The sequence below is a fragment of the Prionailurus viverrinus genome, chromosome A3 (assembly GCF_022837055.1).
Source record: "Prionailurus viverrinus isolate Anna chromosome A3, UM_Priviv_1.0, whole genome shotgun sequence".
Lineage (NCBI taxonomy): Eukaryota > Metazoa > Chordata > Mammalia > Carnivora > Felidae > Prionailurus > Prionailurus viverrinus.
In genome coordinates this window covers 23,273,050-23,295,628 of record NC_062563.1, presented here as the reverse complement: position 1 = coordinate 23,295,628, position 22,579 = coordinate 23,273,050, and the positions used below count along the sequence as shown (strand labels likewise).

At 48.7% G+C, this 22,579-nt stretch overlaps 1 protein-coding gene across 8 annotated transcripts in view; it reads left to right on the top strand.

The window, feature by feature from the left end:
* The window catches only part of EPB41L1 (erythrocyte membrane protein band 4.1 like 1), a 154,183-nt gene that overhangs the window by 62,156 nt on the left and 69,448 nt on the right, over positions 1–22,579 (top strand). Inside the window, exon 1 of one of the 8 annotated variants that reach the window (XM_047854323.1) lies at positions 20,583–20,798. The exons of the other annotated variants lie outside the window; for them this stretch is intronic. The gene's annotated coding sequence lies outside the window, so the exon portion shown is untranslated. Of the gene's footprint in view, positions 1–20,582; positions 20,799–22,579 lie in introns of those variants that run through there. 8 annotated transcript variants of the gene reach the window in all.

Below are 22,579 nucleotides of genomic sequence, written 5' to 3'. Positions count from 1 at the left end.
CCCCCTGCTGGCCCTTGGGGAGAGAGTTTTGTCAGGGGCTTCAATCCTGGAGGGAAAGGTGGGCTTCCAGGATCCCTCCTTAGGTGGCTGTATTAGTTTCTTTCCTACTGCTCTTGTAACAAATTACCACATACTTCATGGCTTAAAATAGCCCAAATGTATTATTTTATAGTCCTAGAGGTCAGAAGTCTGGAACTGGGCCTTATGGGGCCAAAATCAAGGTGTTTACAGGGCTGCATTCCTTCTAGACACTCCAGGGGAAACTATATCTTGAACTTTCCCACTTCTAGAGGCCCCACATTCCTTGGCTCATGGTCCCTTCCATCAATGGCATCACTCCAAACTCTGGCTCCATCGTCACACCTCCTTCTGTGACTTTCAGTGTCCTGCTTTCCTCTTTCACTTATAAGGACCTTATGACTGATTACATCGGGACCACTTGGATAATTCAGGAGAACCTCCTCATCTCAAAATTCTTAACCTAATCACACATGCAAAGTCCCTTCTGCCATTCGAGGTAACATACTCACAGATTCTAGGGATTAGAACATGGACATCATTGGGGAGCCATTATTCTGCCTAACACAGTGGCCAGTACCAGGGGTCTCACTGGATTGGTGGTCCCCCAGATACTGTGGTAACTGTACCACCAGCCTCTCTACGATGGAGGGAGGGCCAGGGGAGCCCAGATCTGATTATGCCATGGTTGGGGAGAGGCATAAGGGACCAGATTCTCTGGGATGGGGGCTCTGAGAGGAGGCAGTGTACCCTGTGACAGCGTGACAAAAGTGTTCCATGAAGCACACACATCAGAGAGTGTAGTCCCCGGCCGTCAGGGTTAGGACTGGTAGGTGAGGCACTGCCACAGGAAGCCAAGCAGTCCTGTTCATCTGCTGCCATCACCACTGTGTGTATATGTGTTTGTGTGTATGTTCACTCATCTGCACCTCTACAGCAATACTCTTGGGAGGGGCTGAGGGACAACTCTTTAAAAAGGCCCTTTCTCTTCTTGTTCTGAGCGAAATAATTACACAAATGACTAATTTTATCCCTAATCCCATAATTACTTTATTATGTAGCTGATGAGCGGGTCCCGAGCTGTGCCTATAGTACCACTTTGGCAGCTGGCCCAGCTGGCCTGGTCTGCCAGCATGGAGCCCCACCCTACTTCTGACTTGGGTCTGCCATGATGGCAAGGTTGATTAATTCCATTCTTGCTGAAGCTAGCTACACTTTGGTATTTGGGGTCTCTTCCCCCCAAATGTACATGCAAGCACAGCTGCCTGGACAGTAAGAGCTCGTGTTTGTAGAATTAAGTCAGTAGGAGTCCAGAGATCTGGGTTCTGGTTCAACTCTCTCATTAACTTGCTCCATGACCTTGACCAAGTCATTTCCCTCTGGGTCTCAATTCTATTGTCTGTAAAATGGGGCCCTTGCCAGCTTTAACACCTCATAATTCCATGAGAGGAGCTGAGAGAGCTAGAGCCGTCAGACTGAGGTATCTTTTGATGGCATGATGGCAGCATGCCCCAATCTTGGCGTTAGAGATAATAGTATTAAGAGTAGACATCATTTATTGAGTGTTTACTCCATAGCAAGCACTGTGCCTGGTCCTTTATTTATATTTTTCTCATTTGTGCTTATGACCACACGAGGCCGGCTTTATAGAAGAGGACCCTGAAGTAGTGATTGGTAGAAGGACTTGCCTGCCAGGAAGAGGCAGAGCTAGCTATCCTACCCTCTTCGCTGCTGCCCTCCAGTGTCTTCTAATATATAAATAATTGAAGGGCCATTCAGCCAAGAAGTGGTGGAGGTGGAGCTAGGATTTGAATCCAGGTCTCTGTCCCCAAAGATCTTGCCTTTCCCGTAAGGCCAACCTCCCAGAGTTAGGTTTATAGGGGTGACTAAACCTCTTGAAATTTGAATATGTAAACTTCAATTTGACACAATAAAATGTAGGAATGTCAAAATAAATTGGAAAAACCAGTGAGTTAGGTGGCCCAGGGTTGTGTTCTAGTTTTGCTATTGGCTCACAATGTGACCTTAAGTAGCTTCCCACTTATCTCCAGGCCTCGGTGTTTGATCTGTATGGTGAGGGGTGGAATTAGATGGTCTCTGAAGGTCTTCCTGGTGTTGATGCTCTGTGATTGTAAGCCACCTCATCCCAGAAGGTGTCGAGGGGCAAGGGTCAGCCCATGGTGGAGGCCAACAGGTAGGTAACTTGGCAGCCTAGCCTGTTTCTATTATGTTCACCCCATGAGAATGGAGACTACTTAGATCACATCCCACTGAGCATCTGCAGAACAACTTAGGCCACAGAGTCAAGAGCAGAGAGTGGAGGAGGTCATTTCCAGGATGTTCCTGCTGCTCTCGAGAGGTCATTATCTAATCGTGCTGTTAATGCTCTCAGGGATCTGTGTCTGGCCTCTGCCTTGCTCTAAAGATTGCACTGGTCTCATCCAGGGACAAGCAATGGCGGCAGGTCTGTCTGCGGGGGTCTGTGGTGGCGGAGGTGGGTGGGGGGAGGTTTCCTAGGGGCCTAGGCATAATGAATTATAAAAGAGACTTTCTGTTTCTCAGCATCACCACATGCAGTGCACTCTTCCTGCAATATTATTCATCGAATTCTCTTAAAACCATATGATGAAGGTGCTACGGTCATTCCTACTCTTCAGATAAGGAAACTGACACCCAGAAGGTTAAGTAATTTTCTCTAGATCATACAGCTAGTGAGGGGATAGCATGGGATTTGGGATTCTGAGTCCAGAGCCCATGGTCTTGTCCTTTTGCACGGATATCCCGTAGGCAGAAGAAATAAGCACAAGGTTAGGAGTCAGCTGGATTTTGAATCCCTACTCTCTGCTTACCATCTGGTTTTCCTGGGACAAGTTATTTTATCTGTCTGAATTTTCATCTTTCTCCATAAAGTGGGTACATGAACACCTGCCTCTTAGGATTACTAAAATGAAGATGTGGGGCGGTGTCCAGCGTGTGGTAGGCGGTCAGTAAAGGCCTTTCACATTTGCCCCCCACCCCATTCCTGCTTCCCTTGATAAACCTGAGCCTCCTGCCGCCCTGGAGTGCTCCCCACACGTGGCTCATAGCTCAGGCCCTTTTCACATGCTGCTCTGCCACCTGGCACTTGCTGTCTCTACCTGTTATTCCTTCCTTCACTTCCTTCTGGTCCTCCATCCTTCCCTCTTTCCCTGAGGATTCCAGGAAGATGGAGAAGAGTGAGGCTACAGGCCTACGCTTTGTTGATTATCAGAACATCCCCTGAGTGGGGGCAGAATTCAGGGTAGAAAGCAGGCCCTGAGTATCCTGGAAGTGCAAATCCTTGCTGGAAAGTCCTCCATTTGTGTTCCATGGCTTTGAAAGGGTGTGCATGTGAAGTGTGTTTCTCTTCTTCTTTTTAAAAAAATGTTTATACAGGGGCACCTGAGTGGCTTAGTTGGCTGGTGTCCAACTCTTGATTTCCGCAAAGGTCATGGTCTCGCGGTTCGTGAGTTCAAGCCCGACAAGGGCTCTGTGTCGACAGTGTGGAGCCTACTTGGGATTTGCTCTCTCCCTGTCTCTCTGCCCCTCTCCCACTTGCTCTCTCTCTTTCAAAATAAATAAAATTAAACTTTAAAAGATAAAAATAAAAAAATAAAAATGTTTATTTATTTTGAGAGAGAGAGAGAGAGAGAGAGAGAGAGAGAGAGAGAGAGAATATGAATAAATGAATGAATCCCAAGCAGGGTCCATGCTGTCAGTGCAGACCCTGACATGGGGCTTGATCCCATGAAGCGTGAGATCATGACCTGAGCTGAAATCAAGAGTTAGACGCTTAATCCACTGAGCCACCCAGGCATCCCTGTTTCTCCTCTTTGTATCACCCCATTTCTGCATACTTTTCCAGTTCTTCCTATTTCCTTAGCTTTGTCTCTTAGTCTTTTACTCAGTTTTTTGTTTTCTGCCTGGTAATTTCTTTTTTATTAACTTTTTTTTTTATTGTGGTAAAATACACATAGCATAAATTTATTATCTTAACCATTTTTAAGAGTACAGTTCAGCAGTGTTGAGTACATTCACACTGCTGTGTAATCATCACCACATCCATCTCCAGAACTTCTTTCTTGCAAAACTGAAACTCCATACCCGCTAAACAATAACTCTCCATTCCTCTCTCCCCCTAGCACCTGGCAACCACCACTTTACTTTCTGTCTCTGTGAATTTGACTACTGTATATACTTCATATAAATGGAATCAAACAGTATTTGTCTTTTTGTGTCTGGCTTATTTCACTTAGCATAATGTCTCCAAGGTCTACCCGGGTTCTAGCATGTGTCAGAATTTCCTTCCTTTTTAAGACTGAAAAATATTTCATTGTATGTATATAACACATTTTGTTTACCCCTTCATCTGTTGTTGGATTCTTGTGTTGCTTCTACTTTTTGGTGGTTTTGAATAATGCTGTTATGAACACAGATGTACAAATATCTCTTCAAGAACGTGCTTTCAAGTCTTTTGTGTATCCTTGGAATTGCTGGATCATGTGGTTAGCACTTTTTTAAGCCACTGTTTATTGTGTGCCAGGAACTGGGTTAAACACTTGACCTATATTGCCTCATTTAATCCCTATGTCTAGTCTGTATCATAGGTAGAATGATCCCCCATTTGCAGCTGAGAAAAATGAAGGCTCAGAGAGGTGAAGTCTTGTACTCGAAGTCTCCCAGCTCCGAAGCCTTGGAGCCGCCGATTAGGTGCCGACCTGCTGCCAGAGTCCTTGACCATTATGCTGTACTGCCTCCCAGTGGCCTCTCTCTCTCCACCTGCCACATTTTCTGCTTCTGTTATGTAGTTCCTCTCATTCATAATCACACCGTCAGTCTCCCGCCTTGGATGTGTTCGCCCTCTCCGGAGGCTTTGGGCAACCTGACTGAATAAAAGCCCTCCGACTGCTAGGAAGTTTTTGTGAGTTGGGGATCTGCAGAGAGAGGCCTGTAATTTGCTTTCTAATCATAGTTCTCTGGACTTATACTTGCCTCTCTCCCAGTGGCGGACAGGGTCTCAGTCTGCATCACGTGGCTTGTGGACCCACGGAGAACTGCCCAGTGGATAGGGTCAGGTCTGGGGGCAGGGGCATTGTACTCCACCCCTACCTGAGGGACAGTGTGGGAGGGGAGAGGGCACAGCCAGCCAGACTGGGATTCTCCCAGCTCACCAGTTTCCTAGCAACAACACAGAGGCAGACAATTGTATAGAAAGATGGAGACAGAGAGGCTTCTAAATGGGTTCCAGTATGCTTGATTTTCCTGACCTTCAAAACTGTCAGAGCAAAATATTTCTAAGTTTGGGTGATTTTACTGGTTTTCTAAGTTCAAGCCAGACTTAGAATTTACATGCTCATGAGCCATCTTTCTGTTATCCTTTTTTCTTTAACTTTTTTTATTATGGAAAATTTCAAACATGCAGAAAAGTTTGGAGAATAGTATAATGAACCTCCACGAACCCATTGCTCAGTTTTGACAATTACAGTCATAACCCAACTATCCACGAGCATGGAAGCTGAAACTTTTCGTCATTCACGGCACTAGCTCAGTGCATCATACATAGTAGTTGCTCAGTAAATAAATAGATGTTCTGGCTGATTACAAATCCTTTTCCTTCTCTGGGTCTCAGATTCCTCTTCTCCATGGTTAAGGGGTAAAGGGGTCGGACCAGGTGATTTATTCCTAAGAGATGCAGTGTGGTGCAGGGGTCAGGGTATACATTTTGGTGTCAGACACACTTGTGCAAATCCTTATGCTGCCATTCCTTAGCTAGGTGTCTTTAGGCAAGTTACATCTCAGTTTCCCCATCTGTAAAATGGGGATACTAGGTCCTGCTTCTCAGGGGTGGTTTTGATCACTGGATGAAGATAAAATAGCTGTTTTGTTGCTGGTACTTTTTTGATTGCTATTTTTTATATTCTGGTGGGAAGATTCCATGTACACACTTCAAAAGTACCAAAGTAAATTGGAATTGACTAGAATTCAAGGCCTAGGATGCAGCTTCTTCTTCTTCTTTTTTTTTTTTTTTTTTTGTCCCAGTCAGCAGATAGTCAGAAGCTTTAGAAAAGGACAGTGCAGCCAAAGCCAGTGCCCCAAATGTGGAGCTGGAGCAGGCCTAGAGTGGGCACCATGCAGCCTAATTCCATCAGCCACACAGGGGGTGCCAAAACCTCTGTGAGAGGAGCCTGCCAGCTGCCACCATCCTCAATGAAACGGGCCTGAGCTGAGAGCCCAGAGGTGGAGAGAGTGCATGACAGGATGTCTTGTTGCTAGGAGACCTGAGGAGGCAGCAAGGACCCACTGCCAGAGCTGGGAGGGAGCGAAGGGCTGGTGTGGAGATGCAGGACATGTGGCTCTAGATAGGCTTTTGTGGGGTCCTGGGCAGGGGATGGTGGTGCAGCAACTATGGGCTCGGCTGGAAGGAAGGGCTCTGTAGAATATGGCTCCTTAGAATTCAGACTCAGGATATCCTGTTTAATTCTTCCATTTTACTCCTTCTATGTGGAAGCCAGACCTGTGTCTGAATCCTAACTCACCATGTGACCTTTGGTAAGTGTTGCACTGCTACGCTTGCTGGGCCTCAGTTTCCTCATCTGTGTAATGGGTGTAGTAACACCCACCTTGTAAGCCATTGTGGGGGCTAGGTGAAATGTGTATAATAAAGTGCTCTGTAAAAAGGAAAACACAAAATATAGTGAATGTTCACTACCACTCTTTAAATTTTTTTTTAATTCAAGTATAGCGGACACACGATGTTACATTAATTTCAGGTATACAACATAGTCATTCAACTTCTCTATACCTTATGCTATGCTCACCACAAGTGGAACTAGCATCTGTCACCATAGGCTATTATAGTATCATTGACTGTATCCCCTATGCTGTGCCTTTTCTTCCTGTGACTTAATTCATTCCATAACTGGAAATCTATATCTCCCACTGGCCTTCACACATTTTGCACATCTCCCTCCCCTCTGGTGACTATCAGTTTGTTCTCGTGTTTATAGGTATGATTCTCCTTTTTGTTTGTTTATTCATTTTTTTTTAGATTCCACACTTGAGTGAAATCATATGATATTTGTCTTTCTCAGTCTGACTTATTTCACTTAGCATGATGCCCTCTAGATCCATCCATATCGCTACAAACAGCACAATTTCATCCCTTTTTATGGATGTGTAATATTCCATACATGCCACATCTTTTTTGGTTCATCTGTTGATGGACACTTAGGTTGCTTCCATATCTTGGCTTTTGTAAATCATGCTGCAATAAATGTAGGGATGCATGTATATTTTTGAATTAGTGTTTTCATTTTCAGTGGGTAAATACCCTGCAGTGGAATTACTGCATTATATGGTATTTCCATTTTTAACTTTTTGAAGAAATCTCTATGCTGTTTTCCACAGTGGCTGCAGCCGTGTATGTTCCCACTAACAGATTCACTACCACTCTTATCTTTATTGTAATACTTATTTCCCTATTGTGAAATGAGATGCGCTCTGTCTGTCTGGATGATGTTCATGGACAGGGGTTCCTGGAGGAGGAGACTTTCACTTGTGGAGGCCTATGTCAGGACACCGTGGGCGATGGCTGGATGGGGCCCTCAATTAGTGACACTCCAGGGGCCAAATGGGGAGGGCATGGAAATTCAAAGCCAGAGGGAACCCATATGAGTGGTGGCTAAAGCGGTGGGGGCTCTAGCGAGATTCCAGAAAGGGCTGTAAATGGTTCAGGCCAGAACTTGTGAGTCAGGTGAGGGTAACGGGCCTTTCTCATTACATTTCTTATATAAATAATGTATGTTCTCTCTCTCTCTCTCTCTCTCTCTCTCTCTCTCTCTCTCTCACACACACACACACACACACACACACACACCAGAAAATAAGCAAGGAAGTAAAACAAAACCCAAATAAGCACAAAAGAAATAATTCCACTGTCATAAAACAACATCTGGGAACATTATTCTTTGTATGTTTCCTTCCAGTTTTTTTTCTATGCACACACATTTTATAGAAATTGGATCATATATTACACACTATTTTGTACCTGCTTGTTAAAATTTTGTATTATGTTATGAATGTTTTGAATGTTATTACATACAATCATATAGATCCATGACCTTGTGTTTTAACAACTGCATGGTATTTCAGGATAAGTATGTATCACTGTTTATATAAGGTAGCCACTCTTTTTGGACATTTCTTTTTTTAAAATTTTTTAATGTTTATTTTTGAGAGAAAGAGACAGAGACAGAGTGTGAGCAGGGGAGGGGCAGAGAGAGAGGAAAACACAGAATCTGAAGCAGTCTCCAGGCTCTGAGCTGTCAGCACAGAGCCTGATGTGGGGCTTGAACTCATGAACTGCAAGATCATGACCTGAGCCGAAGTTGTATGCTTAACCAACTGAGCCACCCAGGTGCCCCTTTGGGCATTTCTATTAATTAGAATTCCTTCATTACTCTGGTATACAAGACAAGACTCTTGTATACATAAAACATACATAAAAAATATACATAAAACCAAAAGCCAAAACCAAAAAATATACATAAATATAAATATACATAAAAACATACATAAAACATACGTAAAAAATATATATATGTATATATATATATACACATGTACATATATATATGTATATATATATATGTACATATATATATGTATATATATATAAAATGTTTTTATAGCTACATTTTCGTGTATATCTATTGTTCCCACAAGATAAATTTGTAGAAGGGGAATTTCTGGCTTAAAGTTATGTGCATTTTTAAAAATGTTATGTATACTTTTCAGGCTTATCATGCACTTTCCCAAAGTGTCCTCTAGAAACCGGTCGACAGCTGCATTGATACTGTTCAAGTCTGTCTGATTTACTGGGTGCTCATTGCCTTAATACCCTGACTGCAGTGGTGTGGGAGGTGGGAGGCTCACTCAGATGGACTGAGGAAGGGGAGAGGTATCAATTGGCACTCTGAAGGGACTTTTACAGAGAGAGGCACCTTCATGGCCTCTTGGCCTGGTGCAGGCTGTCTGGTGCAGGCTATGTTGGTCAGGGGAGGCTGTGCTGGTCTGGGTTATTGGTCTGGCTCAGCTGCACTGGCTCAGGCTGGGCAGTCTTACCCCTGGTGTGATCCTGGGCTCAGCCTGGTGTGATCAGCGTGGTCACCAATCCAAGACATTCATCTAGAAGCTGGCTCAGCCTCTCTGGCCATGCTGACAGCCATGTTACATTCACATAGTGGGTAGTGATTCATCAGAGGCGGTGGTGGCAGCAGTAGCTCTGACAGAGTGGAACTGCTCTCACCCGTCCTGTCACTTGGCCTCTAAAAATAACTCTTGCCTGTTCTGAGTGACCGCACCAACGAGTGTCTGGAGGTGCAGCCACTTGGCTGTGGCTATGTGAGGGAGGGTACATGCGTGTGTGTGTGTGTGTGTGTGTGTGTGTGTGTGTGTGTGTGTGTTGGGGGTGGGGGTGGCATCTGGGAGCCTCTTTAGTGGTTGGCATCTGAGCTGCGAGTTTGGGGTGGGGGAACGGGAGGCAGACGAGGCTCCTCCTTGTCTACCTTCTCCAGGCTAAGGACAATCTGTCTACTCTTTGGGAAGTGGCAGAGACAGCGGTGGGGGCAGGGGTTGTCTCTCAGGACTGTGTGCTCATTCCCTGCTGAATGGGGGGAGCAGGAAGGGGAGGGAGACTGGAGGCAATATGACGGGGTGGGGGGAGGCAGGCTCTGGGAGGGATGCATAGCATTTAGCTCATCAACAATTGAATCCTATGAGATCCCATTTCAAATTTCATCATTTTGGTGAAGTTTTTAACATAAGATTCCTTTAAATTAGATGCAAATACAGCTGACTTCTTATCATGGATGATTAGAGACCATCTAGCCAACATTTCTTAATCAAGTATCCATGAATACAGGGGGTAATCAATGCATGGGCTTCATGAGGACCCTTGATGCCTGAAGTAATAATTGTGTGTGTGTGTGTGTGTGTGTGTGTGTGTGTGCATGCATGTGCTTGCATGTTCATGTGCATAATGTGTGTGTGTTTAGATGTGTATCCATGTGCATTTTTCTGGGGAGAAGCTCTACAATATTCATTGCATTTTCAAAGAAAACCATGACCCATAAAAGGTTAAGAACCATGATAGGCTGACCACCACCCGCCCCCCCGCCCAACATTATAGGTGAAGAAATTGAATCTAGAGAGGAAAATGGCTGCCTGAGATTCACTGCCAAGATCAGAATCCAGGTTTGTTGACATCATCTACACCTGGCTGGTTCCCTGAGTTAGGATTCAGCTACCTGCAGTAGGCAGAACCCCAGGTACTGTTTCCCATGCCCTTTTGGCTGCACTGCACTGGATCAACTGAACAGGCTTGAAGCTTTCAGTGGCAGTGGGCAGCTGGCCGCTCACCTCCAGACATTCCTACTCCAGGTAGTCTTGGAGGAGGGGAAGACTCACGGGGCATCTTCTGACTTGCTCCCTTCTGGGGCATCTTGGCTCAAGACGTTAAATCTTCCTCTTATGCCTTGACACAGTCAGGGCTTTTGCCTTCTGAGAGAGGAATTGACACTTTTGGCCTGGAGAAAAGTAACTGGCGCTATGGGGGAGTGGGCCTAGTAATATTATATGACAGACAGGCGGGAGGTCATAGCTCATGGTAGGAAACAGATGCTGTTCCATTGTACATGGGAAGAATTCAACTTTGTGCTATAGGAGTTTAGATGAAGTGGCACATGAGGATTAAAAATGATAATTAACATTCATTGACCACTTACTATGTGCCAATCATGCTTCTAAGAAAAGTGCATGTATTAACTTCTTTGATCTTTGTAAAAACCGCATAGGGTTACTATAAGTAAACTGAGGCCAGAGAGATTAAGCACAGCTAGTAAATGTCCAAGATAGGACATGGAGTCACATCTTCTGACTCCAGAGTGTAGAGTCACTTTGGAACCAGCATGGGCCCCTAGCCTCTTTTCTGGCAGATCTGACACCTGAGTGTACATCAGAACCATAAAGGGGTGGTCGAAATGCAGGTTGCTGCTCTGAGACCCCAAGTTTCTGACTCAGGGGTGGGGCCTGAGGATTTGCACACTAAGGAATTCTCAGATGATGATGCTATTCCAGAGACCATGCTTTGAGGACCACTGCTCTCTGCTTTTCTGACTACTGAGAGGAAGAGGTGCATAGAGGGAAGGGAAGTGGTCATTGATCTTGCCCCTTAGCCCACCACCAGACCCAGGCCTCTCCTACTCTCCAGTCACCTACTCCTCACCTAGGACAAATTTATCTCCCTAAAGCCCAGCTCTGATCATGTCATGCCTCCACTCAAAGTCTTCTGGATTCTTCTCTGCCATGTGTACCATCACCATCCAGTAGAACTATCTACAGGGGTGGAAATGGTCTACATCTGCACTGTCCAATATGGTAACCACTAACCACATGTGGCTATGAATTTTATATTTTTTCCATTTTAATTAATTTAAATTTAAATAGTCACATATAGCTAGTTGCTGGACAGTGCAGGAACCCACTTAGTATGTCATTCAAGGCTTTCACTGGTACCACATGCCTTTCCAGCCCCAGCCTCAGCCTTCAACATCCCTAGCTCAGGGCCATTCGAGGCCCGTTTCTTGGGTCTATCCTGTACTCCCCAGCCCCATGCCTTGTTTTATGCTATCTTCTCTGTTTAGGCTGCCCTTATGCCCTGCTTTTAATGTTCAGCCCAAATGCTACCTTTGCCTTGAAACATTTTTTAAAAAATGTTTATTTATTTATGTATTTTTGAGAGAGAGACAGACAGACAGAGACACAGAGAGAGAATGAGCGTGGGAGGGGCAGAGAGAGAGAGAGGAGAGAGAGAATCCCAAGCAGGCTCCGCACTATTAGCGCAGATCCCAACATGGGGCTCAGACTTATAAACCTTGAGATCATGACCTGACCTGAGCTGAAATCAAGAGGTGGACACTTAAGGGGCTTCTGGGTGGCTGAGTTGGTTAAACATCCGACTTTGGCTCAGGTCATGATCTCACAGTTTGTGGGTTTGAGCCCTGTGTTGGGCTCTGTGCTGACAGCTCAGAGCCTGGAGCCTGCTTTGGATTCTGTGTCTCCCTCTCTCTCTGTCCTTTCCCCACTCATACTGTCTCTCTCTGCCTCTCAAAAAATGAATAAATGCTAAAAAAAAAAAATCTTAAAAAAAAAAAAGAGTTGGACACTTAACCAACTGAGCTACTCAGGTGCCCCTGCCTCGAAACCTTTGACACTGCCCATCCCCCAATCTCTTTCTCCTCTTAACTCCAAACACTTCATCCTTTTCCTACAGCCCTTAGTACTTTTTGCCTTCTATCGCATTTGGCTGGTGTAGGTGTTTTCTGTCTCTTTTGAAACCATGAGTTTTCCGAGAGCATGACTGTTTGCTAGTGAGCTCTCATTGCCTAGCTCAGATCCCTCTAGGCACAGAGAGGAGCTCACTAAATCCCACAAACCTTTGCCCTGGTGCACTGGGGAAACAGAGATGGATAACGTGCCCTTCCTGTCCTCCAGCTGCTCATAGGTTCTCAAGAGAATCTGATTCATGCCCAGAGAACCATTGAAGCCAATGGTTATTTTGGGCAGAAAGATAAAAGCCACAGAGGGCCGAGTTGGCGAGGGGAGTCCGGCAAGAGCCACCCACCTAAGCAGAAGGCTGTGTTTATACACACAGAAGGCTTCTCTGCCTAGCCTGGATGGTACAAGGATATGGGAGCGTCCAAACATCATTGCCTGGCTGCCTTATGAAGCTGGGGATTAACCAGTGATGCAGTGTGACTGGTGTATTTGTCTGATCCCTGCATATGGGTGGATGAGGAGAAGATGGCAAAGACTACAGAGCAGTGCCAACCAGCTTCTCGAAGTACAATGGTGGCTGGGTGGCACCTGGGCCAGGAATATGAACACAAGAAAATGTCCATTGTGGTCTGAGCAATGGGTGGCAGGTGAAATTCTGCTTGGCCTGGTGTGGTGGTTTAGAGATCTTCAGAAGAGTCCCATTTGAAATCAAAAGACGGTTGAAAATTAAGAAGAGAGAGAGAGAGAGAGAGAGAGAGAGAGAATCTTTCTAGCTTCAGAATCTAGTACTAAGAGTATTCTACATCCTGAAAATCTCTAGCATATATTCATCTCTGTGACAAAAACCTTTTTGTTTTTAGTTTATTTATTTATTTTGAGAGGGAGAGAGAGCATAAGCAAGGGAGGGGCAGAAAGAGAGGGATAGAACCCCAAGTAGGCTCTGCACTGTCAGGGCCTGACGTGGGACTCAAACTCACTAACTGTGAGATCATGACCTAAGCAAGCTGAAACCATGAGTCCAACGCTTAACCGACTGGGCCACCCAGGTGCCCAGACAAAAACCTTTTTTTATTTTTATTTTATATTTTATTTTATTTTAATTTTTTAAAATGTTTATTTTTGAGAGAGAGTGAGACAGAGAGACAGAGCGCAAGCAGGGAAGAGGCAGAGAGAGAGGGAGATACAGAATCTGAAGCAGGGCTCCAGGCTCTGAGCTGTCAGCACAAAGCCCGATGTGGGGCTCAAACCCCTGGACCGCGAGATCATGACCTGAGCCGAAGTCGGACCCCCTGCCCAGGTGCCCCAGGACAAAAACCTTTTTTAAGAGTAAAACTTTATTGAAGTTATAATATAAATGCAGAAAAGTACACCGACTGTAAGTTTACACATACTTGTGTAACTATAGTCTAGACAAGAACTAAAATATGGCCAGCATCTCCACAGTGAATTTGTGATAAACCAAATGTATGCAGGATTAGTGATGGAAAAACACAGGCTTTGGAGTCAGGCATGCCTGGGATTGAATCCTGCCCCCCGCCCCCTACGCACTAGCAGTGTGACCTTGGTTCAGTGACTTCATTGCTCTGAGCTTCAGTTTCCTCCCCCTGTAAAATCAAGGGGCATATATAACCTCTGCCTTACAGGACAGTAAGAGATTAAAAACTGAAAATGTACCCAAATTGCTAGGCACAGTGCCAGTAGGTAGTGGGGACTCAGCTGCTCTCCATGATGATGATGTTGATTGATGGTGTCACTGCAGCATCTTCTGGCACATGGGACCGCAGACACATTTTCACTTTCCTCCCTTTGCCTCTCTCTGTTCCCAGCCTCTGTACGATACTCTCCAAGGTCTCTTCTGACTGTGAGGAATCCGTGATGCTCTGATGATGCAAACCTCAGCTGACACCTCAGGCACCTGATGGGAGGCTGGGTGGACAGATATCTATATCCAGTGGGACCATAGCCAGATCTTTCATGTTTAGGCCCCTGGAGTGTGGCTTTCAGACTCCTGGTCAAAGGCTGATTTCCCAGAGGTGGTTGGAGTCTGGGGCTCCATTAATGGAGCTGAAGTGGCATTGGGGTCAGCAGAACTCAGCTTCGAGAGTGTCTGTCCTGGCATCCTGGTGAATTCTTACTCCTAGCCTTGGCTCTGGGAGTGAGGATGGCCCAAAGGACACACAGCATACGCATATTAAGAGCTGGGCCCTCATGGGATGAAGGTTGAAAGTGACCCTGCCACCAGGTTCAATGGAAGTTGCAGGGACCCCTGCAGACAGGCATTAAGACCCTTCACTTTATGAGACCCAGGGCTGGAGGCAGAGTGTGGGAGGGAGCAGCCCAGAAGTTCCTTCCAGCTGGAAGGGGTTGTTGCCAAGAGGAGGCAACCAGGAAGGACTTCCTGGAGGATGCCTGGATGAATGACCATGGGAAAAGGAGGAAGGGTCTCCCCAGTGGAGGAAAGAACGTGTGCAGAAGCAGAGACGCAGGGCTGGCTGCCATGCCCTGGGAGCCTGGAACCATTCATTTTGACAGCTCCCGAGGATGAGGCTGAAGAGCCAGGTGAGATCAGGCTGTGAACAGTCTGGAGAGTCAGACTGAGGTGTTTGACTTGCTTTATCAGAGAATGGGGGACCACCGAAGTTTCCTCCATTGAGGAAGCAGAGCAGGACAGCTCCTAGAGATTTGCTCGGTGGAGACTAGCATGTGCACATTTGTCCAGACCTGCATTGTTTTGGGCCAATGATGGCAGCCAAATGTCCAAGCCACTTGAGTGGGCTATGAGGGCCCCTAGGATGCCCAGACCTGTGCAGAGGCCTGGCTGTGGGTTCAGAAGAGGGAGAGGAGGGGAAAAAGGAGGAGAAGGCAGAGGGGGAAAGGGAGAGGTAAGACTCCCACCTTTGTTGAACTGCAGTCTTGTTGGAGAAGCCAGAAAGCCTCATGGCAACTGAGCTCTGAATTCAGAAGTGGAGACAAGAGATGTGGGGTCTAGCAGACCAGAGGAGGAGCAGGCTGGGTAGAGCACAGGTGGAGGAAGCAGGCAGGGTGAACTTCCTGGAGGGGAGGCAACCTTTGGAGGCTTTGGAGAGACTGAGGGTACCGCAGGGCACGCTCAGCCCTTTGTGGGTATTCTCTCATGTCTTCCTAGGAGCTCTAAGAGGTGGTACCAGTATTATCCCCATTCTACAGAGGTGGGAACTAAGGCTCAGGGAGATTAAGGCCTTGCTCAGGGCCACACAGCTCCTGTACAAATTAATGAACCTCCCCCATCCCTGCCTCCGGCCCCCTCCCCAAAGGTAGCTATTGCCCTCACACTCTTCAGCAACATCACACTAGGTATAGAAAAATGCTTTGTGCTGTGTGACCCCCCCCCCCCCCCCCAAGCAGCTTGGTCATCGTTCCACGCTAGAGTATGTCCTAATGTGGGAGTGTGAGGCTCCCACGGTCTGGGCTGGGAGGTTCCAGGGGAGGGGATCCCTAGGGACTGCAGTGCTTCTGGAGACTTCCTGGAGGAGACTGAAGGGGCATCTGGGAGGGAGAAGTCCCTGCCAGGTGAGTGCTGCTGCCTGTCCACGCTGCCTGTTCTCTACACCCAGATGCAGCCACCCCTCAGTGCCTTCCAGAGAGTTCTAAGGACCAGTGAGAACAGCCTTCTCAAGGAGATTGTCCCAGGCCTGTGGGTCACGCTGCTCTGGGAAGTTTGGCTCTGGTAGTTTCCTCCTGAGACCAAGACCAGCCTAGCTCTCAACTGCCTGGGGCTGCAGCTCAGCCTACCCAGGCCCTCCAGTTCTCTGGGACCAAAGCCAGATGCCCTGCAGCATTCTTGCCCTGGAATACCCTCCTAGCCAGGACCTTGCCCTTAACCTCTCTCAGTTTAGGCATCCCCTTCTCCAGGAAGCCTTTTCTGAGCCCCACAGGCTGGGTTAGGACTTCAGATTATCTATACCCTTGCTGACTAAAGGAAATGTAATGTGAGCCACATGGGATTTACAATTTCCTAGTGGCCACATGGGAAAAAAAGCAAAAAGAAACCAATGAAATATTCAAATAATATATTTCATTAACTCAATACATCTAAGATATCATCACTTCAATACAGAAATTATGAGATATATTACACTCTTTTTAAATTAAATTTTCGATGTCCAGTACGTACTTTACAACACTTCTCAATTTGGTATCAGTCACATTTCAAGTACTCAAGAGCCACATGTGGCTAGTGGCTACCATACTGGCCAGCACAGTTGTAGAGGCGGGGAAAGGGCATAAGGAGTGACACTCAGGGTTTGGCATCAGACAGACGTGGCTCTGCCATTTATTAGCTGGGTGAGCTTTGGAAAGTCATTAACCCCTTTGGGCCTCACTTTAGCTGTGAAAGGAGTTAATAGTTTCGATGTTGGAGAATTATTGGGAGCATTAAATAAATGAATGTATGTCTGGTGTCAGGGACAGAGTAAGTGCTCAGAAAATGGTGGGGATTCATCTTACAGTACCCTCTGATGTACGGGCTTATGTGCCATGCTCTGCCACTGGACTGACTGTAAAGCCAAGGACAGAGCCTACCCAATTCCTCTAGCCTGCCCTGAGCCCAAGGCCCGGCTCATTATGAACAGCACTGCTTGCTGAGTGAAAGATTAAATCCTTGGGCGAGGAGTCCTCACCACCCACCCTGCCCACCCAGGAACCAAGGGGCCCCCCCGGTGGCTGGGAATCACAAGACCATGGACTGCCTGGGGTGACCTTGGCAGAGGGCACTGAAGATAAAAGAGGGTGTGGGAGGGGCCCCGCTTGAAGGGTTTTGTTTCTTCTCTGCCCCACCAGTGGCCTTGGGGGCTGTGGCTGACCCGTGTGCTTTGCCTTCTCAGCCAATGGAGCCAGTCACTTCTATCCTTCTCCTGGATTTCCTGTATCCTGGCACTTTTACATCAAGTTCCCTTGAGTTAAAATTTAAGAGAAAAGAATTTCTTCTGCCTTCTAGGCAGACCAGAGAGGGGTTGAGTGGTCCTCCTTTCTCTTCTGCCAGCATTTGCTGATCTCCCGTCACAGCAACCCAGTAATAGAGATAGGACAGGAATAATTTCTCCCATTTTACAGATGAGAAAACAAGCTCAGAGAGGTCAAATAATCTCCCCAAGTGGTAGACAGTGGAAGAATCAGGGCTGGAAGCAGAATTCAGAGCTATGGGAACTGAAAAGACCCTCTTCACTGAGTGGATTCCTCTTTATCCACTTAGGCTCCTAGCATTTCTCTATGGGTGCTTTCATGAGATGTAGTCATGTTGGGTCCTGTTCCTGTGACTCAGTTTCCCTGCCTAGGGAATGAAGGTAGCAAAGTAACTGAAGTATTAATTTCAACTGATGCCTGTAAAGGGCCATGTGTTCTTCAGAATACCCCCAGCCCACCCCCCAGCCAGATTTCTCTGGAAAATGCTATTATGGGTAAAGTGAAAAGTGGTCTAGAGAGCTAGTATGACTGAGCAACTATAACCTTGGACAGGTCGCTCACCACTCTGGGCCTCAGCCTGCCTATTTATAAAATGGGGATGATATTATCTCACAAGATGTTGTGAAGATTGTACACAAAAGTACTTTGCAAACTGGAATGTCCTAATAGAAATGTTAGTCAACAATAATAATAGAAGTAGAAATAATGATAATAATGAAGATGTGCACCTTTCTGTGTGGTCCCACTGACCTGGAAGGAATTGGGCCTTTTGGGTATAAATCCAGAATGATGTCTGGGAATGGCCTGTCTTGGCCTTTGGAATGTAGCTTGGATTCTTCTGGGAAAGTGAGAAGCTCCCATCTAGCTGAGGAGGGTGGGAAAGTGGCTCTGACCCAGGGGGGAGGGGATGGGGAGGAAGGGAGGGGAGGAGGGGGGGTCCCAAGAAGGAGAGTGAACTAGGAGGCTCTGCGCTCTGTCCTGCCCACAGGGGCCCAGGGTTGGGAAGGTCAGTGAACAGAAGAGGCTCAGAGTCAATCCAGAATGAAAGTACTAGCCTGTAGGAGCCAAGGATCTTTAGCAGATGTGCCTAAAAAACAGTAAGTTCATCTGGTGTAATTCCTAAGTTTTACTGATCCTTTCACTCATTCATTTGAATAAATGCATAGTGAACTGAACTGAAACAAAGCATCCCCAGTGGCAAAGTAACTTGCCCAAGGCCATGCCCCTGAAGCCCAGGGGAGTTCCTGGGAGGAATTTGGGAAGCTGGGGGAATGAAAAGTCCAAAGGCAAAAGAGGACATCTGAAAGGAAGTCTGCTCAGTGGGGCTCCGGTCCTTCTGTGAATTGGCCCTGGCCTGATTTGTTGATCTTCCCGGCGCCTGTCTAGAGCAGGGGCACGTTCTCTAGGACTGGGAGGAACTGGCTTCCTTCTGTCTGCTCTCTGCCCACTCCTAAGCCTAGTGGGCAGCAGGGAGAGTGAAGGGACAGGAAGTTGTGTCTTGGGAATATCTAGTGAAGGAGTTTGTCATGTTTAAAGTTTGTTTTTGGTGTTTTTTTTTAACATTTATTTTTGAGAGACAGAGACAGAGTGTGAGCGGGGGAGGGGCAGAGCGAGAGGGAGACAGAGAATCTGAAGCAGGCTCCAGGCTCTGAGCTGTCAGCACAGAGCCTGACGTGGGGCTCAAACTCATGAACTGCGAGATCATGACCTAAGCTGAAGTCGGACACTTAACCGACTGAGCCACCCAGGCGCCCCAGGAGTTTGTCATGTTTAAGTTGGAGAAGAAAAGACTTGGTGTGGGGGTAGAAAAAAAGGGACACAATTGCTATCTTGAGTTCTCTGAAAGGTGCTGGGCAGAAGGCATGGCCTCATTCTGTGGAGGCCCTAGGGGTGATTAGGACCTAGGGTGGAAGGTCACCATGATGGAGCAGCCACTTCTGGTGGGAGAAGTGGAAGGAGGAAGTTGCTTGTCCCTGAGTGTGCAAGTAGAGGCTAATGCTGGTGAGTTGACACTGGAGGACACAATCCACTGGTGAAGCTGACACTGAGGGAACTGCAGCTTAGGGGGACAGATGGCTTGGCTGCATGTCTGGGCTGCCTCCCAGCTTTGGGCCTCTGTAGTTTCCAGTGTGATGGAGTCTGGGGTGACTAGAATACTGGCTGGCACACACTAGGCACTCAGGAATTATTTGAAGAATGAAAAAATAGATATGTATGCCTGGGGGGCGGTTAGGGAGTAGGGGTCATGTGGGCTGCAAATGTGGACCATGGGCAGAAGTCTCTGGAGATCATGTTGGGAATTACCCACCATCTTCCCTGGGGCTTTCCCCCATGAGATGGGACCTTAGAGATGAGTACTTCCAACTTTCTTTGATTGTTTGCAAACCGGGGCCCAGAGTGGGAGAACAACTTGCCCAAAACTACTGGTCAGGACAGTGGCAGAGTGACCTCCCTCTGCCATTTGAGGTCCTGGCCTATGGACCAAAGGAGTTGGGCGGTGTGGTAGTTGGGACCAGTTTTTTGAGTTAGTGCTGCTGGAGAGGAGGAACAGGGTTTCACTTGGTTTTGAGTTATCTCAGTGCCACAGACCCCTTGGCCACCCCCACCACCTTCCTGGAGCCTCACACAAATCCAGAAAAAAAACCCCACATTTTTACACGGGCCCAGCCCCCAGTTATACTTAGGGTCACTGCCACCAAACCACATATGGGCAAATGCACACATACACATACTCAGAGACACACAGGATCCCAGGAGACTGCACATACCTCCTCCCAGATGGGGGAGGAGCCCTGTGTCCCACGGAGGTTGTGCTGCTGGGGAGGTGAGGGTATCCGGCTCTGCTTGGTGGGCTGGGAGGCCCACTGAGGCTGAGTCACTCCTTCTGAGTCAGGGATCCTCCCTCCTTCTCCCCTCCCCCTCCCTCTGTCCCTGCTAGGCTCCCAAGAGGGGTTGGCCCAGAGAGGAGGGCCCAGGCTGGCGGGGGGAGGGGGGGCCGGGGACGCAAGAGTTGGCTCCGTGGCTCCACCGCGGTCCCGCAGTGGTCTGGGAACTGCCGGTGGCAGCGCCAGAGAGGAGGTGGCCTGGGAGCCTGAGAGAGAGACAGAAGGCAGAAGGAGAAGGAGGCTGGCAGAGAGGAGGCGGAGGCAGGGGCAGGGCCGCCGGAGGGAGCAGGCAGGCGCGCGCGGCGGCCGCCCCTGGACTGGGCGCGGGGGCCGGGCGGGGGCGGGGGCTGGCCGCGCGTCGGGCGCCAGGCCCGGGGCTGTGGGCACAGTGCCCAGCCCCCGGCGCACGCTGAGCCGCCGCCGCCGCCGCCGCTGCTGCAGTCGGCATCCATCAGCGGGCGGGGGTGTCACGGAACAGGCTGCTCCGCAGAGCCCGCCGTGGCCCCGCGCGCCCGCCCCGCCCCGCGGCCTGCCGGCCCCGCAGGAGCCGACGGGGCGCCCCCCGCCCAGCCTGCTCGAGATGGGGACCCCTGGGCTCAGGTAGGCATGAGGGGGGATCAGGTGGCACGGCAGGCTGTGACTCAGTGCATGTAGGCCCAGCCTGCAGCCCTAGGGAGGACTGGGGGCGAGACCGGGAGGAACTGAGTTTGCAGGCTGTTGGCCCCCTGGCCAGTGTGGGGGAGGTTCTTGCTGTTCCTCCCTACCTCCGGGTCTGCAGCCTCCCGAAGGCCTGGAGAGAGAGGTGGGCAGGCTGTGGGTTGGTGGTTACTGTTGGGATGCAGGGCTGGTGGGTGCTAGGTTCCCTAGCTGGGCCACTCTGTTCTTGGAGACCATTCTTGCTGCCTCTGTGGAGGCCCAGGGCTACTGGGTCTCTTCCTCCAAGCTTCAGATGCTGCAGGCCAGTCTCTTGGTTGGAGGCCGAGGTACTGGGCAGCTGCTGCCCTCTTCCTCACCGTCTGGTTATAGACCTTTCTCCACTCTGGGCTCACTTCCCACCTCATCTCCCCTCCAAGTCTCCCAAAACTGGGCAGATGGATCTTAGTCCTGGACCTCTGTGGTTCTGGCTTGGTATTGTTCTGGCCAGAGTCTGCCCCCACCAATTAGAGGGAGAGGACTTGTGGGTCCCAGTTGTGTCTTGCACCTTTGTGCTTAGGAATGTCCAAGGGCCTAAGAAACCGGGGTCTTGGGGACAGGTATGAGGTGGAGGTGGAGGGGGGGGAGGATGAGTGACTACAGCCGCCAGGGTACTTACCAGGTGCTGAGGCCACTGCTTGGCAGAGCTATGGCCCCAGGATGGTCCTTGGGGACCTTGAGGGGCTGGACAAGGACTAGGAAGGAGTTCTGAAGATACTGGTCTCCTTGTCAGCTGCGGGCCTTGGTCCTTGCTCCCTCCCCCCAGCTCTGAGATGGCATTGGTGGGGGAGAGGCACTACCACGTGTTCCCGCCTTCACTTCTGGATCTGCATATCATCTTCACTGCAAAGGTGGGAGTGTAAGAGGGCTGGATTTAGGGCCTCTCTGGGGCTGTGTGGGGTCTGGCGGCTCCAATTCTCCCCCACCTCCCAGCGTTAGGAGTTTTCCAGAATCGGGCCAGGTTGAGAGTTGGGGACAGGAACCGTGCCCCCAGAAGCTCCTGGAAGACAGTGCTGCCTGACCTGGGCAAGGGTGAGGAGAATAGAGGCGGCTATGTGCCCGCCTGCCCACCCATTCCTCCAGATGGAGCCTGCGGCAGAGGCAGCCTGTGCCAGCCTCCTCTCTGAGCCACCGTGGCCCAGGGAGGCGCTGCCAGCTCTGTGCAGCGATGAAGCTGGCTTCTGCTGGCCAGCCTGAGGTCATGCCTGCCCGGCAACCCAACGTACAGCCTTTGTGGTGTACAGAACATGGTCCCTTGGGGGGCACCTCAAGGTGGTCCTGGAAATCAGTGCAGGGGGCGTTGTTCCTATTAAAACCCTTCCTGGGCCACACAGCAGTTCCCTGGGCTCAGCTCTGTGAGCTTCATGGAGCTTTCATAGAACCTGCATGAGAATGATGCTTGTCCATGTAGTCCTCACTTAGTAAATACTGAAAGCTTGAATGAGGCCTAGAGACGAAGAATGACTTGTCCAAGGTCATGTAGCAGCTGAGTGGGAGGGATAGCACTAATGTATCCAGGTCTTCTAGCTCTTGGTTTGAGGTTCTTGCAGCCCAATCTGCTTCCTTTTTGCCATGGCTGTTCCATACACAGGGCTCTGGCAGGGGCTGGACATTATAACCTGGAGCCTGAGGCTACCCCTTAGGAGGGGTCTTGCATTGGCCTCCCAGCCAGTGTCCCCAGAAGGTGA